Source organism: Schistocerca cancellata, chromosome 8, assembly GCF_023864275.1.
Source record: "Schistocerca cancellata isolate TAMUIC-IGC-003103 chromosome 8, iqSchCanc2.1, whole genome shotgun sequence".
NCBI lineage: Eukaryota > Metazoa > Arthropoda > Insecta > Orthoptera > Acrididae > Schistocerca > Schistocerca cancellata.
In genome coordinates, this window is record NC_064633.1 from 281,384,224 (window position 1) to 281,399,745 (window position 15,522).

Genomic DNA, 15,522 nt, shown 5'->3' on the forward strand with positions numbered 1-15,522 from the left:
GTGACTTCTTGTATCTTTGCTCTTACTGATGTGTGTATGACAAGCAGTTGATTGATGAGTTTTTATGTGAACAGTTGCACTGTGAAATAGCCTGGTTTTGTCTGGAAGTGAGCTGATTGATGTTTGTAATAGTATGGAGATTGATCTGTGGAATCGTATGGAAATATACATGTAGAGATGAAAGTAAAATGAACGATTATAGCAGCAGTGTTCGAATTTCAAAATCAGCCCTGATCATATTCCTTCCTGAAACAACTGTTTCCAGCAAGCCTTGATTTTCAACAAGCACCAAATCCAACAAAGAGCAGCAACAAGCAGGTACTGAGTGACTTTCCTTCTTGCCTTTTTATAGCTGTACATACCTAGAGAAGTTTATTTTAAATTGTATTACACAAGAGTAGAGGAGAGAGCCAACTTCATTAGAAATAGGTTTTTTAACTTTCAAGTGTGTTTTAACAGTACTACAATTTCAAGTCTAGAAGATAAATACTGACCAGCCATCCTGTCACTATGTAAAGATATAGTCTACTCGAAAGAGTTTTCCTTTTAAAACAGTGTATGGCCTCTGTCATTTCCAATGTTGGGTCAAAAATTTCATACAGAAGAACAATTCCTCAGTTATTGCACTATTTCCATTTTAAAATCTCCCATTATAATCTTATGGTATCATTTACGATTACTGATCAGTTTCTGTGACTCTTCCTAAAAATCTTCTAAGTCTGTGTGAGCGCTTTACTTCACATAACTGAACGATTTCCATGGAATATCTTTTGTTTACTTTCAAAAGAAATCTTAGGCTTATGCCAAGCCCTGTAGAATTGTTTCAAGTTTTCTTGGTCCTCTAGTCCTAACAGTCTTCCACCTATGCCAGAATACCAACTTTCCAGAAACTAATATGTGACACCATGGTTTCCGACAACCCTGCTCATGGTATTCTAGAATCTCAAGGCCAGAAATGTATGACAAGACATGTGAACAACATCAAACCTTGGCATGCTATGCTCACAGTAGCATTGTTGATGCTACAACACTCCAGTCAAGAGCCCTGTTTAGCTGATACACAATAACTGTAATGGACTAATCAGTTGTGACAACCTCAGCATATATGTGGGACTGCATCAGTATTATGGTCTCACTGGCCTTCCTCTCAATTTATGATGTTGCATTGGTTTACGATGTGGTTAGCATTTCTTTCAATGTGTCATGAAAACTCAGAAGTTTCTATCAAGCAATTCTTCACTGATCCTTTGTACAATCAAAAAGACTGTGATAAGAGCATTAACTGGTCTGTTGTGATTAATGATCTGATAATGCACAAGTGGTCGTGGAGGTTAGTTAACAACTGCATATGTGAGTGCTAGGTGACTATAATACGCAATGATGCATTCAAACTGCTAGAGGGGTTTTATAATAATTTGGCAGACTACTGAAGTAATGAATAAACGTTTATTGGGACCAGTATGTCTGAGTAAGACCGATGTAACTGGTGTGTGGTTGATTTCCAACTGTTGCACACTGTTGACTGCTTTGCTTCAACAGTCATCTATCAAGTCCGAGTTTTCACTTACCTGAACCAGACTGAATCCACTATATGGACTAACAATAAGGTCTGGAGAACCTCTTGACCAAGATGTGGTTTTTAGGTGGTTTTTCATATCACACTAGGTGAAAACCAGGGTGCTGGCCACTTCCCATTTCAGACACAGTTTATGCAAACATTTGGAAAATGTTCTTACGGTCGCATGTAGGATTAACTCTAGACACAGACAAACTGGGTACACAGATTTGGTCCTAGTGGGTGAATAAGAGACTGATGACCTGTGCGTTTAGTCTCTTTCAACCGGACATCACCAGCAGAGTGTGTTACTTTGTCATATGCAGATTTTAATGAAAGTCAATTTGTAAATGACCAGCAAGCCACATTCCCTGAAATGAAATATTAGTCCTTTGTTCTGCTTATAAATTCATATTTTAATATTGCTTTTAAGGTAAGAAAATAAGAAAATACCTCTAAGAAAAAAAGACACACCAAGAAGGAGTTACACAAATTGGGTCACAAACTGCTGTTCATACAGGTATCAACAGAAAATGCAAAACTGTAAATCTTGGTGGCCTTGGATAAATGAGTGGTACTGCATTGCAGTTGCACTGTGCAGCTGGCGAAGATAGTAAACAGGGAACATGTTGATATCTCGGCATAAAATCCTTGAGAATCTCATTCCCTTTCTCTGTTGGACAGTAACTCTGCATCACAGACAGGCATGTGATCTATATATAAACAGATCTATATATAACAGGTGTCAGTGTTTGAGAATAGATGAGTAGTTGGGATCTTAGAAACCAGTTGGAGTAATAGCTGAAACACTCAACATTTGAATAAGTGTGATTCCACTATTCATCAATGTTACCAGGAATAGGCAGTGCTATTTTTCTGGGGGAACACTGGGGGATGTGTACCCCTAAACTTTTTTGTAGACAAAGTAATTTTTTTACAATATCATATTTCTCTCTCTGAATGTGTGAAAGCTTTGGACTCGTCAAATTGGCCTGAGAATCCACGAATAACATATAGTGAAACAAATATCAAAACTTTATGTAGTCGTTTTGCTCTTCCAGAGAGAAAAATATGTAGAATATTTGGGAGTATTTGATGGAGAAGAAAATTCCAGCATCCCTCCTTCCTCTTCAGAATGCACTGAAAAGTGTTCCTATATCAATGAGTGAATGTGAACATGGGTTTTCCCAAATGAATCTGATCATCTTGCCAACAAGAGCTTCATTTCATCTTTCCACAGTCAGCAATCTGATGTTCATAAAGTTGATTGGTCCTCCACTGATGTTGTTCCAGCCCATGGACTATGTACGCTCTTGGTTCAGGAAAGACAGACATCTTGCTACTGATAGCAAGAGTAAAATAAGAAGGTGTGAAGACTACAGCAGCCATGAACTGAAGTCAGTTTGGAAACTGTTGTAATGCTATTAATGTAAGTTACACTGTAGTTTTATGGTTACATAAATTTTCAGCTGTATTAAAAATTGGATCAGTTGAAGCACAGGATACCACCCACCATCTATGCCATTTTGGGAGCCAAACAAGGTTACAAAAGATTTTTGTAGTGTAGTTTCTATTGTTGTTGATGATATGTGTGGATGGTTTTTGTTGTATTGTGTCTCTTAGTGGTATTTTATAGGTTAAAATATGTGTTCGGCAATATTTCCTTGTATTGTTTTGTATGTTGGAGGGTTGATTGGACTCACCTGTTTCATTTGAGGTGTATTGTAGGTCAATTGAAGTGTACGATACCATTTTCTTTTATTGTTCATGGGTTGATATGTGTGGATGGTTTTTGTTGTATTGTGTCTCTTGGGGTATTTTATAGGTTAAAATATGTGTTCGGTAATATTTCCTTGTATTGTTTTGTATGTTGGAGGGTTGATTGGACTCACTTGTTTCATTTGAGGTGTATTGTAGGTCAATTGAAGTGTACGATACCATTTTCTTTTATTGTTCATGGGTTGGTGGGAATTGCATGTTCATTTGAGGCGATGTAAACTGAAGTGTTCGATGCCACCTTCTCTTATATGTTTGGGTGTTTCTTGGTATCGCCTGCTTCATTTGAGCTGTAAAGTCAACTGAAGAGTCCGATACCATTATTTTTTAGTTCTACGTGTTGATGACATCATGGCTAAAAGCAGATGGGTGGTATCCCATGCTTCAGTTATAAGTAATTTTCGCTGCATTATATCCAATGTCGGAACACCCTCAAACTTTTTTTTAGAAAAAAAAGCACTAGGAATAGGTGAACCATTGTTAAGCACAGCACAAGAAGGAAGACATTGACCTGGACAGATGACAGATGACAGAGAAGCACTCAGAGCCCCAGATTCATCATTATAATTCATCTGACGGGCAACTGGTGCTTCAACGACAAGGATGTGCTCACAGTGGCCACTGCACTATCACTGACCTCTATACACCACCAAACCTCTGTGCTGTGATGTCAGGCATATTTGGTTTAAGATCTCAGTGACTGGAGTAGAATTGTCTTCAGAGATGAAGTGATGGTCTGGAGTGCCATTTCTTTTCATAGCAAGACCCTTTTTAGTTCTCATCCATAGTATCCTTACAGCAAAGCACACCTCTTTTTCACCCTTCATGTCAAGCCATCTGCGGCTTACACTTCAGCAAGACAATGCCCTCCTGCACACAGTGAGAGTTTCTAATGCTTGTCTTCATGCTTGTCAAACCCTACTTTGACCAGCAAGGTCATTAGATCTCTCCCCAAGAGCTGGGCCCTCCAACAGGCTCAGGAATTTAATGACCTAACGCAGTAGCAAGAAAGAATTTTGCATGATATCTCTGACGAGAAGACATCCAACTCCATCAATCAGTGCCAATCCCCATAACTGCTTGCACGAGGGCCAAAGGTGGCCCAATGTGTTATTGTCTTGCACAATTTGTGGAGCTTTTTCTCTTGAATAAATCATCCAAATTTTCTGAAATTGTAATCACCTGTACATGTACATCACACATCTACCAATTTCCCATTCCAGTAATGTCCTCATGGTGTTTTTCCTTTTTTTGTATACTTTGCAAATATTCGAAAAAATCCAGCACAAGTCAGATGAAACTAATCAGTATTAACTTGGATCTGAAAGATTTCATAGCTACCTAACAAACACACTGTGTGTGGCACAACTACAGTACCCATTTTGTGTTTTCACTGTGTCACACTGTCAAGTTGTTTTGAGTTTAAACTTAAGCACATCTGAAAATGACTGAAGATGCCATGTCCTCTCCCCCATAGAATCTGTCTATGTCAACACGAACTCTGAAATACAGAAGTGGGTCCCATCTTGTCCTGTTGTCCTCAGTAGTGTGTAGTAATTTTTATGTAGGTCCATCTATAATGAACTGAATGGAATGAATTTTCTTTGTGCCACCTCACAATAAAAACACTGCATGAAAAAGAAAAAAATGCTTTGTTGTAAAAAATCAGAAAGTGTCAGAATTTTCCGTAACCTGAATGTACAATGAAACAATGGAAATCAAGTAATTTTTCACATTTTTGCACCTTCATGAATCCTTGTTCCTTCCATCTGCATCAGCACAGTCTCCTTATCCTAGTCCCACATTCTGTTCCTGCATTGTTGCTTGACTCGTGGAGTCCTCCCTAATGGCCTTATCATCAAATTACCCATCTCTGGCTGCCACCCCTCCTTCCACAATGACCTCCACGTGCTCAAATTCTGCCAATCATTTGCCTTCACCAACACAGCCCTGCAAAACAACCAACCCCAGACCTCCTTGCAGTACCTTAGTAACTTCTTTCCATCCACAAAATTCTCCTGCTATGCAACCCCAAATTCTTGGAACCCATAACACAAATTGAAACTCTTGCCCTGCAGGAACTTGATTAACATGCACGATACCACCTCAAAAAGCTCTCCATCCTGCTAACTTCCTTCTCCCGCCTTGGAGTGCCACAGTCCACCATTTCTACAACAACATACAAAACCTCCCCCATGCCCCCTTATAGCAGACAATCCCTGTCCTGCAGACCTATTACACTTACCCCACCATCCAAAAGTCCCTCCCACCATCACACAGAATCCAGAACCTAAACAGACCCGCAGTGCAGTCATGAAACTTTCCTCCAGAAGCCTTAGCCCCCCAGAAATATCAGTCCTTTCCAAAGGCCACACCTTTTGCCCCACTCCAAAATTCAATCATGCAGGACTTGTTAAAGAGCTTGTCTCCTTCTCCCAGTCCCTACAGTGGAAACACTTTTTCTCCACCAACCCTACCAATCAGACTCAACCAGAGACCAATACTGAACCTTGCCTAACTCAGTTCACTCCTCCATCCAACCGTGATCCACCCTCACTGCCCCTAAACCACACCCCTGTCGACTTTCCAGAGTTTCTTAACCTCAAACCTTGCCTCACAATCGTTCCCCAAATCCCTCAACATGCAAACTAACCTTACATCTGCGGAAAGAACTGCAGTACACCATCTAAAAACTGATCCCAACATTATAATCCTACCTGCGGACAAAGGCTCCACCACTGTTGTTCTGAACTGCAAGGATTATCTGGTGGAAGGATTCCACCAGCTGTCAGATACTTCCACCTACAAACCTTACCACAGTGACACCATTCCAGTAATCCAGCAGCGTCTCCAGTCACTACTTAAATCCTTAGGCCCATTCCAGAAACTCTCCCCGGAGCCCATCTCTCTACTCATCCCTACCACTCCCCGCACTCCTACCTTCTACATGCTTCCTAAATTCCAGAAACCTCACCACCCAGGACACCCCATTGTGGCTGGTTACTGTGCCCTCACTGAGAGAATCCCCACTCTCATAGACCAACACCTTCAATGTATTATCTGGAACCTACCCTCCTATATAAAAGATACCAACCATTTCCTGCACCCTTTACCACACGGTGCCCTGCTCGTCACTATTGAGCCACCTCCCTGTACACTAACATTCCTAATGCCCATGGCCTTACTGCTATTGAACACTACCTTTCCCAACGCCTGATGGATTCCAAACCAACAACTTCGTTTCTAGTCACCATGACCAACTACATCCTCACCCACAATAACTTCTCTTTTGAAGACATTACCTACAAACAAATCTAGGGTACAGCTATGGGCACCCGCATGGCACCATCCTACGCCTAACTATCCGAGGGCCATCTAGAGGAATCCTTCCTAAACACCCAGAATCCTAAACCCCTCGCCTGGTTCAGATTCATTGATGAGATCTTTGCTATCTGAATCGAAGGTGAGGGCACCCTATCCACATTCCTCCAGAACTTCAACAACTTCTTCCTCATTTGCTTCACCTGGTCCTACTCAACCCAACAAGCCACCTTCTCAGATGTTGATGTCCACCTCAAAGATGGCTACATCAGTACCTCCATCCATATCAAACCTACTAACCAACAGCAATACTTCCACTTCGACAGCTGTCACCCATTCCATAACAAGAAGTCCCTTCTGTACAGCCTAGTCACCCATGGTCATTGCATCTGCAGTGATGAGTAGTCCCTCTTGAAATATACCGAGGGTCTCACTGAAGCCTTTACTGACCATAATTATCCTCCCAACCTTATACAAAAACGAATCTCCTACGCCTTATCTTTCCAATCTCCCAACATCTCCCACAGCCCCACCGTCCAGCCACAGAGGAGCATCGTCCTTGTAACTCAGCATCACCCAGGACTGGAGCAACTGAATTACATTCTCCTCCAGGGTTTCGATTACCTCTTGTCATGCCCTGAAATGAGAAATGTCCCGCCCACTATTCTTCTCATCCCTCCCACAGTGGTATTCTGCCATCCACTGAACCTACACAATAAACTCATCCATCTTTACAAAATCCCTGCTCCCAACCCCTTACCTCTTGGTTCATACCCCTGTAATAGACCTAGAGGCAAGATCTGCCCCATACATCTTCCCACCACCACCTACTCCAGTCACTTACATCACCTATCCTATAAAAGGCAGGGCTACCTGTGAAACCAATCGTGTGGTCTACAAGGTAAGCTGCAACCACTGTGCTGCATTCTATGTAGGCATGGCGACCAACAAGCTGTCTGTCCGCATGAATGGCACCAACAAACTGTGGCCAAGAAACAAGTGGACCACCCTGCTGCTGAACACACTGCCAAACATCATATCCTTCATTTCTATGACTGCTTCACAGCCTGCACCATATGGATCCTTCCCACCAACACCAGCTTTTCTGAATTGTGAAGGTGGGAACTTTCCCTGCAATACATCCTCATTCCCATAACCCTCCTGGCCCCAACCTTTGTTAGTCACTGTCCTCACCCATCCAGCCCCTTCCTTGCTCCCATTCCAGCACTACACAGCCATCATTCCACCATCACACCCAGTCTTTTTTATTTATTTATTTATTTTATTATTTATTTCTCTGTATTTTTCACCTTTTCCACTACTTCCCCCCCGCCCCTCCTCCACACCTCTCCCCATCCCACTGCCCAACCTGCAGCACTTCACTGTCTGTCACCGCCACCATACTATTCCTCCCCCTCTCGACCCCAGCCTCCTCCTTTCCCCACCCAGTCGCCATAGACATCATGCACTGGTGTTGTTGGTCACAGTGTGGTTTCAGTTACCAGAGACTGCAGTCATGTGTGTGAGCTACGTTTGCATGAGTGAATGTGTGTGTGTGTGTGTGTGTGTGTGTGTGTGTGTGTGTGTGTGTGTGTGTGTGTGTGTGTGCGTGAGTGTCTTGTATGTCTACTGTGGACAAACTCCACTGGCCAAAAGCTTTAAGTGTGAAAATCTTTTTGTTGTGTCTGTTGTGTCTATCTGCGACTCAGCATCTCCGCTATATGGTGAGTAGCAACTTTCCTTCTCATAATATTGCTGAATGCACGGTGTTGATATTTCAGGCCACTAATGATGCCTATTCTACAAATAAAGGTGAAACCTGTATGACATGAGAATATTCATTTCGTTCAATTGTATACAGACAGACCTAATGTAAAAATTATAAAAGTGTGTTTGTTCCTTCTTGTTTAGTAGAAGCAATACATATAGCAAGAGAAAATTGTTGTCACTTCCTTCTGAACCACTCCATTCTGAATGATGGTCTGTACATAGGCTGAGGCACACTCCATTCAGGGAATAACAAAGCATTTAACATATCTTGTACCTGCATTGTCATTAATAAATGAGAACAACTGAAATACAGAGATTTAAAAAAAAATCTGATGACACTGAATATAAAAAATGAAATTATGAAAAATCCAGGCTGTACTGTAATTATATGTGAAATTTCAGATTCCTACAATAGGAAACAGAGAAAGAAATTCATATTGATGGAAACACACACGTGGCGATGTATTACAGTGACAGCAGCCCTGAGACAATAATTGATATGGAGGAAAAATTCACTGCTAATGTTTATTCTTTTAATTTAGTGGTTGTCATAGATCAGTGTTTATCAGAGTAATAATAGAGATTTGGTTTTTGGATCAGACATGAATCTATTAACCCAGTTATTTCAGAGAATAATGAGCAGATACATTGGTGGCTCTGAACAAAAAAAGAATACCTTGCAAGTCACAAATAAAAAGTAGTATAGCGCAATGATGGCAGAGCAATGGGAAGATACAAGTGTACAGTAGTCTCCAGCACAAATGAGCGATTCACTACAGCAACCAGGAGTAAGACTACAACATTTTGTTTGCTGAAATTTTGGACTACATTACAAAAAGAGTGATTTACGTGAGTGGACAACATTTTCCAACAGTATAATGTAGACAACAACAGTGACAAACTAAGCTACATTTTTGTAAACTGGATGTAGTCTATATTCAGATGAACCATTATGTACTATTTGGCTTAACTGTCTTCCAACAAATATAGGATTAATACTGACAGCCCACAATAACTTGTTGCTATCAGAATTGGTGGGAAAAGTGGACACTAAGTCCCAGTTTGCGCCAGCGACTACAACATCAAGGAAATGTGCCAGAGTTAAGGGGGAATCAAAGGATAAACCTCAAGAGGACAGCACAGGAGAGAGGAAGGTGGAAGCTATTAAAAAAGAAGAATACAAACTGTGTGGAGCCTTGACAACCCTACAGTGCTGCTTTACGATATTGGAAGAAGAACTCATCACTAGTCCGTGTCCAAGGAAGATGTGGTTATCTCAACAGTACGACCACAGGTCATGTTGAAGAAGGGAAAATTTGATAGTGTGCTGCTGGTATCACAGCAAGTTTGGTTTATGGGCTAAGAAGTGTGTACAACCATGCAGGTACCTAAATTTCAAGAGCGGCTGATAAGGGGCATTATCAACCACAATTTTTTTTACATAATGTAATCACCCCACAAATCTAAATGAGAGACAGAAGCAACACAACATGACTGTTGTGCAAAGTGCTAATCAACAATTCAGCAATACCAAGGACAGGCATATTTTTGTCAAGGACACTCTGGATGGGAAAGAATATCTTGCCATTAGCAGATCATATATTAGCATTCTGCCACAACAGTGCTTCGGAATGATGTAACCCAGGCAAATGTTTATGCTGAAAGCAGCAAATGACAGTGACACTAAGTCCTGAGATTTAGGGAACATGGAATTTCATTGTGGCCACAGTTGCCCATCACATTCTGGGAACAGACTTTCCAGAAAATTTCAGGTTACTAACTGACATATTAAATCAACTACTAATTACTAGTGATTTATCACACAAGATTCCTGCCATCAAACTGGTGGAATTTTAAACAACAACAATCATGGCTGAGGATGACAACCCATTTCCACAAATGTTGCATGACTACCTGGAGTTCATCACTCTGACAACGCAACGGAAGCAGAGTCAGCATTCAACTATACCTGCTCTGTCGGTCTACACCCAGTACTGCCGCCTAGCACCAGAGAAGTACGCAGCGGCCAAACAATACTTTGATAGATGGTTAGACACAGGAATTGTATATCGTTCGGACAGTCCGTGGGCATCGCCACTACATCTGGTGAGTAAGAAAGACAAAACCTGTACACCTCATGGTGATTTCAGAACATTAAATGTCAGGACAGAGACAGACTGTTAAACAATACCAAACATTCAAAACTTTAAGGGCATGTTGCAGGGGGCAACAGTATTCAGTGCCATAGATTGTGATAATGTGTACACCTAGATTCCGATGGTTCCCTGTGATATTCCAAAAACAGTTGTTATAATACCTTTTGGGCCATTTGAATTTTAATTTATGCTCTACAAACTTGGCAGTGATTCATAGATGAGGACTTACGTGGATTAAAATATTGTTTTGCCTATATCAATGATATTTGGTGTTTTCATGAGATGAGGAAGAACACAAGAGACATTTACGACAATTATTCAATCATTTACAAAAATTTGATGTTCTTTTAAACCCTGATAAGTGTACATTATCAAAATGGAAGATCAAATTCCGGAGGTATGAGGTAACAGCAGAAGGTATAAGACCCCTTCCACAGCACATACAAGCAATAGTATATATTCACCAACAAGAAATGTACCATGACTTACGTCATTTCTTGGGATAGATAAATTTTTACAGGCATCACTTGCCGCATGTCATTGAGATTCAAGAGCCACTTAATGCAGTGCTACCAGGGAAACATACCGGTGGTAAACACCAGGTGGCATGGTCACAGCAGATGACAGGAGATTTCTCTAAACTCAATGATTCTTTGGTATTGGCTACTCTTTTATGTCAACCAAGTCATACTGCAGAGGTGGATCTAATGGTACACCATTGGTGTAGCAATGCAGCAGCAGGTAGCAGGCAGGGATATGGCAGCCACTGGCATTTTTTTCAAGAAATCTGACACCAACTTAAATCTGTGGTCAGCTACCGATAGGGAGTTACTGGCAATGTACAAAGCAGTAAAATATTTCTGTACAGATATAGAGGCAGGACCCCTCTCTATTTATACAGACTACTGCTCACCAGTCAATGCCATTGAGAGGATCCACCAAGAGAGTTCCCCACATTGCATCAGACATTTGGAATTCATAGAACAATTTACAATGGACATACATCACATCAGTGGTTATGACAACATTGTGGCAAACTGTCTATCAAGAGCGTTTGCAGTGATTCAAGGAATTTCACAGCCAGCTAAAAGTGGATGAAGAATTGCACAGCTTAAGGGAAGACAAAAATTCGAGTTATGAATTGAAAGAAATTTATGTACCGGCCACGCAAATGTCATTTTGGTGTAACACAGCATGCAGTCAGATTCACCCCTACATTTCTGAACAATTCAGTAAGACCATATTTCACATGGTTCTTGACCTACCACATCCAGGAATTTGTTGCTCAGCATTTTACTTGTCCAAACACAGACAAAGATTTTCAACAATGGGCAAGAGAATGTTTACAGTGTCAACAATGTAAGGTTGCATGGCATGTTTATGCATCCATTGGTAATATCAGTACTTCAGCAACAAGAATTACTCGTATACATGTAGACATTGTGGGACCATTACTCTTGTCAGAAGGATATATGTATTTACTTACTGACTTATTTACTTACTTACTGACTGATCTACGCATTAGCCAGAAGCCAGATACAGTGGCTAGGAATTTTTTCAGTGTAAGGATCACCAGATTTAGAGTCCCAACTGACAACCAACTGGAGATGTCAGTTTGAGTGTGAACTTTTTTTCGGAGCTTACAAGATTATGTGGAATTTCCTATTTGTGGACTACAAGCTATCATCCTGCCAGCAATGGTACAGTAAAAAGACTCCACAGAGCTCTTTAAGTTGCACTCATGTGTCACCAGGAGACATGGACTGAAGCTTTGCTGACAGTGCTGCTTGGGTTGTGAACAGCTGTTACAACTGATATCAATCTAACACCAAGTCAACTGGTTCCTGGCCAGCAGATTTGTATTCCCGCTGACTTCATAGAGCAACAAAATACAATGATACTTTCAGCAAGCATGTTAAGCAACTTCTCACAAAAATTATAACGTTCAATGCAAAAACTTCACCACAGGCTCCTCTGCTTCACAGAATAAGACGTGTATTTATTCATAGAGCACTTCATCAATATTCACGTGTGGTTATGAGTAGATGCAGTCAAACCATCATTGTGCCTGCCATATGTGTGACCATACTGATTCTTAAACCATAAGACACATACTTTTCTCATCGAGCAAGAAGGCAAGGCCACGACAGTATCTACAGAGAGACTAAAGCCAGGATATGTGGCACAGGATGAGGAAACAGAGCAGCCTCCAACACTCGGAACCACAAACAAGCGACAAGGTGAAGACACAACACCAGATAATAGAGTGGTCCTTACGAACGAGGAGAAAAGTAATTCACAGATGTGTGAGAAGGAAGGGGACGAGCAGCCAGTTGAACACACAGTCCAGGCAGATAGAGAAAGCGGCAGGAAGGAAAGTCATACCTCTGCACCCCTACACTCCAGACGCCTCAGCAGCCAATCAACCGCAGCCTCTAAAACAGCAAAGCAAGCCATGGGCACTGGCTGTGGTACCTAGTGAGACACCTCAATCAACAACAGGACAGTGCAGACAAGTGTTCTCCTGAGCTGGATGTCACATTTATCTTACATGTCCAAAGGTTACAGGTGCACCAGGGTTTCAGAAGAAGATTTTCACAGTCAGAAGAGAAGAAACAGCAGCCACATTCTCCAGACAGACAGTTGCCACACAATGGTACCTGCATGCCCCATCCTCAAAAAGGGGTGGTGTGCACTGTGGCAATGTATTACAGTGGCAGTTATCCAGAGATGATAATTGAGACAGCTGAGAAATTCATCACCATTGCTAATTCTTTGTAATTTATTGATTTTCATAGTTTAGTGTTTATAAGAGTAATAATAAAGATTTGGTTTTTGGGTTTGAGACAGATCTATTAATCCAGTTATTTCCAGAAAACTTATGTTTCACTAATGATATAGTTCTCTTTTCTCCTAGTGCCCATAAACTTCAACAACTAACTGAAAAACTGAGGGGTGAAAATCAGTTACAATAAGGGTAAAATTATTTATAATCAACACATCAACAAGAAAATAGTAGAAACCATCAGTTATGTTTGAATAAGATGATAATAATTTGTACACAAGCCATCTAATAATGAAGACTGAATGAATTAAGGCTTGAAGGGCTCCGTAGGTGGCTACTTTCCAGTGGGTTTCAAATGGCTGCTACTGATGAAAATGGTTAACTTATTTATGTCTCTGTTAATATCAACACAGTCTGTAAGAATGGTGAGTATAGATACATGTACAGTAGGGGCTTATAACATGTAATGAAAGAAGTATAGGTAACCATCACCACATAGCTGGGGCACTGAGTGGTTGACAGACATGTAAACAGAACTGAAAACATTGCTGAGATTTTGGGCAATGTGCTTCTCCAGAACTGACAAGAGAAAAACCATACAGACATACATAAAATGTAAAATTTCAGGACTGGAAATGTCACACTTATCAAAATATTCCTGCCTATTTTGCCATAGCCAAATGTATGTCATGTTCATACTCAATGTTTTGTTCCTGTCTGTAGAGAACATCTTCAAGGGGAGTAGAAACTTTTTTGAACGTCCAATGCACACCCTGGCTAATTGATGGAAATAAAATTTTGTTGCCATTTGATCCCATGCCAAGGCATGATGTTATCTGTTTTGAACATTCGAAAGCAACTGACCACTGTCAGTTGTTGTGGTCCACTTTTTATATCACCCAATGCTGGAAGACTAAATCAAGCAAAGGAAAGTTCAAGACTGAATACTAGTATCCTTTTCCTTGTGCCTGCCTGAGACTCAATGTCTCCTCTATATCGTGATGGAAAATTGGTATACATCATCTTCAGAACTGTAATCCAGATACTGTTTGGCTTCAGACCCTCCTCTTTCTAATTAAAATTATTTAACTTCTACAGCCTCTTGTAACTTCTATTGTCTCCCTTTATTTGTCTTGGTACCTCCTGTGTAACTACTGAAATGCATTGCTTTTTTAAAATTTTTAGTTTGTCTTTTTAAATAAAAATAATACTCAGTGTCTGTGTTCAGAATAATGGTGTAACATAAATCACCTAAAACTGAAATATGGGTGAAATGTGTCACACTGCAAGTGTAAAGTAGGCAACAACATTAGGTCCACACTTGCAAGTAACAGGATAAGGACTCAGCAGGTCCTGATGTAAGTGCCAGGTAGATGAGGGAAACATCAGAATGGCAATCAGTGAAGATGAATTTTATTCAATAAATGAAAAGCACATTTCCAGTGTAAGCTATGTGTTGAAGCATACTTTTTAACATTAGAAATTAAGGTGTAGCTGTCAAAGCTGTGATGGTTATAGGATTTTATGGTAGTATGTAAACAACAAGGGAAGAGGCATATAAAAACCAATATAGCTAAATTTTCTATCCAAAAGGATAAATCTTCAGATTTTGTTGCCTTTAAAAGTGCTTTGCATTTATGGTATTTCTTGTTTAATATTATATTCCCAAAAAGACAATACTTGTACCACCACTTTAATGCTTGTAGCATTATTGTCAATAAAAAAAACTCATAATACAGTTTAACTGAAGAACATATCTGGATGAACTTGTGAAGTCCAATGACACTTCCAAACTATGGAAAGTATTGTCCCTGAATAGATCTATTGTCACCTAGACTTGAGCCTCTTTGCTCCTCATTGCCTTTGTATTTAAAACATAGTGCCCCTTATTATAAATGGATTCATTATCATGAATCTTTAAAATAACTGGTAAAAATGATAGTGTTGTCATCTAATAACAGTTTAGAAAAAGATTATTAGATACAGAAATCACAGTACTAGCTGAAAACAATAAGCTACACAAATTTATACACTGAAGGACTAAAGACATACAAAACTTTTCTACACAGTTACAAAGTAATGAATAAGTAATTATTTTCAGAAGATAAGGTGCAAATTTAGAGGCCACAGAATATAAAAACCTGGGAAAGTATTTTGAA

The 15,522-nt window shown here is 40.3% G+C and overlaps 1 protein-coding gene across 2 annotated transcripts in view; it reads right to left on the reverse strand.

The window, feature by feature from the left end:
* The window catches only part of LOC126095731 (mast/stem cell growth factor receptor kita-like), a 296,078-nt gene that overhangs the window by 50,239 nt on the left and 230,317 nt on the right, over window positions 1–15,522 (reverse strand). The gene's annotated exons all lie outside the window — the stretch shown is intronic.